Consider the following 3,356-nt stretch of genomic DNA (forward strand, 5'->3'; position numbering starts at 1 on the left):
GATTGACTTTTCTCTCAATGCCTTAAAAGTAACTCTTTTCTTTTGGCTTGGTTAACTTTTGATGGGCAGCCCTCCAAACTGCACCCTAATTGGCCATGTACCCACTCACCCCAGCTTCCTCTCCCCCTCTCACTAAACTTTCTCTCCCCCCTTCTGAAGTTAAAGCTCTTCTCTCCTACTTACATATGCTTTTTCATCCTAACCTTCACGCTCTTTACACCTTTCTCCACCAATCCCTTTCCCTATCTTCAGGAGACATACATACCTTAGACAGATTACCCAATCCTGCTCAATTTGCCAGCCCACAACCCCAACTCCAATATCAGACCCCCTCCCTTTCCTACCCACCAAGCCAGGGGATGTCTCCCTGCTGTGGATTGGCAGGTGGACTTCACACATATGCCTCCAGTAAAGAGGATTAAGTACCACCTGGTATTGGTAGATACCTTCACAGGATGAGTGGAAGCCTTCCCTATGACCAATAAAAAGGCCTCCACAGTAACAACGATTTTAGTCACAGACAACGTCCCATGGTTTTGTCTCCCAGCCTCCACCCAGTCAGACAACAGGCCTGAGTTTGGTTCCTCTATTTCCCAAAAATTGGCACAAGCCTTAAATATTCACTGGAGATTTCACATCCCCTATCACCCCCAATCTTCAGGTAAAGTTGAGCGTGCCAATCGCACACTAAAAAATACTCTCACCAAACTGTCCCTTTCTGAAACCCTTCTCCTCCAGGTCATAAATACCACTCATCAACTACTCAACCACACTAATCCTACTCTAGCCCGTGATTGTTGGATGTGTCAGCGGACTGGCCCTTCTCACGTCATCGCCAGCCCCATAAATGTTTCCATACCCCTTACCTTAAACTGTTCCTTCACCAAAAGGCCCACTGCCTTCACTCTTTCCCCAGTTCCCCTCTTCTAGCCAGCCCCTCTTTGCCTACAGAGTTCCTCAGGAATAGTCGAGGTAGGCTCCCTGGTGACAAAAAAAATGTCACACTACTAGGGCCACCAACAAAACTGGAAACAATATCTGCTGCACCCCCTATTCCCCGGACTCTTTTTCTATGTGGTCAGAGTGTACACCCCTGTTTACCCCAAGCCTGGAAGGGTATCTGCACTCTGGTGTTTTTGGTTCCTGACATGGATGTAATTACAGAAGATCAGGACCTACCCATCTCCCTCATCATGCACCTTTGATCTAAAAGGGCAATTCAGGCTATTCCCTTGTTAACTACCCTGGGAATAACAGCTGCCATGGGAACGGGGGCTGCAGGAATAGGAACTTCTGTCCACTACTACACAAAACTCTCTAATTGATTGATAAGTGATCTTCAAATGGTGGCTGAGTCTATCCTAACCTTACAAAAACAACTTGACTCCCTAGCCTCAGTCGTACTCCAAAACCAACAAGGCCTTGACCTGCTCACTGCAGGGAAGGGTGGTCTCTGCCCATTTTTACAAGAAGAGTGCTGCTTCTATGTTAACCAGTCGGGAGTAGTAAAAAATAAAATTGGCAACTCCAAGAACAATTAGGAAAATGGAGAAAGGTGTTGGAGGCCTATTGGAACCCTCTAGGGAACAACAGTTCACAGTGGTTCTCCTGGCGGATGCCCATCCTAATGCCTATGTTTCTTGCTCTCATATTCTTAAGCTTCCTCTCTTGTATCATAAGAACAATACAAGGATTTCTTTTAGACCACATGTCTGCTACTGCTAATCAAAAATTTAACCAGCTGTACCTCCAGAAATTCAACCTCTCCAAAACCACCTGGAAAAACTGCTGTAAAGTCCCCATCCAAGACGCCACAGGAGCCTGAGGATCCTGCCCCATACAATGCCCACTGCCAGCAGGAAGCAGGAAGCTTCACCCCAATTCCTGATCCTCAGCCCCTACCCTCATCATTATTAAAGAAAAATTGGGGGAATGATAGAACAATAACGCCGCCATTTTATAAATCAGCAGCACCTCTTGGAAAATGGAGCCATTCCCAATAACAGCCCCTCCCTTTAACAAGGTTTCCTGCGCTCCCAGACAAGCTCCACCTCCATCAGGGACCCTGCCACATGCGCCAACCCCTTACCCTCCCTCTTCTATAAAAAGGCCATGCCTGGCCTGAACCGCCCTTTCCTCTTCCTGCGCTACCTCGTACCTGCCATTAAACCCTGCCCTTAGACGTGAGCTGCGTTTTTTCCTAACACATCATGTCTCTGGTTCTGCTCCTAAGTCGCAATCTGTAAAATCACTCTAGGAGCCCAAGAGCCTCCAGGTGTGGCCTCATCTGAGCAGCATGACTTCCTGCAGAGCTACAGACAATGCCAGGCTTTTGCAAGGCTGCTAACACACTCTTCCCACCTCTGCCCTCTCTTCTCCCTCACACGCTACCCTCAAATCATCCAGTTCTTCTTCCCGTTAGGTGTAGGGATCAAAGAAGTTTCTGTGGCAATACAGCATGTTTTTTTTCATGCACTGCTTCAAGTTCTGCAGCCTTCCTTAGACTACAGAGCAATGAGTTTTTAAGGATTGGCTTTTGAAAAGAATATTTAAATGAGAGTCAAGACCCTGGATATCTCCTGTCTACTACTAAGTAATATGTGTGTTTCTGGGTAAGGCATTAAACCTTGTTTTCCATCTTGAAAACTAGACAAAATAGTGCCTCCTTAACATGGCACAGAATGTCAGTGTAGGAAGCTAGAAGGCTGCCTTCTCTAATAAATGGGGCAGAGGAGAGTTAACTTTGAGAAGTGACTAGAGAGAGGGAGGGACTGGAAAGGCATGAAAAGAGAGGGAGAAGGGAAGGCTGCTGGCCAGCCTGAGCATCAGGATTTTAATCTAGGAAAGGGGAAAGAGCTTTTGTGCACATCAAAGTGGCAGGATAATGAATGCTAAAATACCTAGGTATTAGATAAATGGAAGGTGCCCACCAAAGAATAGAGATACATTTGATTCTAAGTATTTTTGTTAAATAAGAAGGAGAGAATAGATAACATATATATGGGTCTGTGCTGTGAATGTTAGAAAAGAGAAATAGGCACACAGAGCTCTGAAGGCTGACCGTCAGGCTAAGGTTTCTAGGACCCAGGCAGGCCCTCCTGAGGAAAACTGGAGTGCCAGAGACATGGGAAATTGCTTGGAAGAATGCTTATATGATAATTCATCTGCTAAGCTACTAAAGGATGTGCAGAATCTTTGAACATTTGGCGATGGAGCCAATGATGATTGGCCTTGGGAGATCTTTCTTATTGAAAGCTGCTGGCTGCAATTCCTAGTCATGCTAATGAAAAGGACAGTGACTCTGACCCTTGATGGAGATGACTGCAAAAGATGACTGCAAAAGTGGTTTCAGATGA

The sequence above is a fragment of the Castor canadensis genome, chromosome 4, assembly GCF_047511655.1.
Source record: "Castor canadensis chromosome 4, mCasCan1.hap1v2, whole genome shotgun sequence".
Lineage (NCBI taxonomy): Eukaryota > Metazoa > Chordata > Mammalia > Rodentia > Castoridae > Castor > Castor canadensis.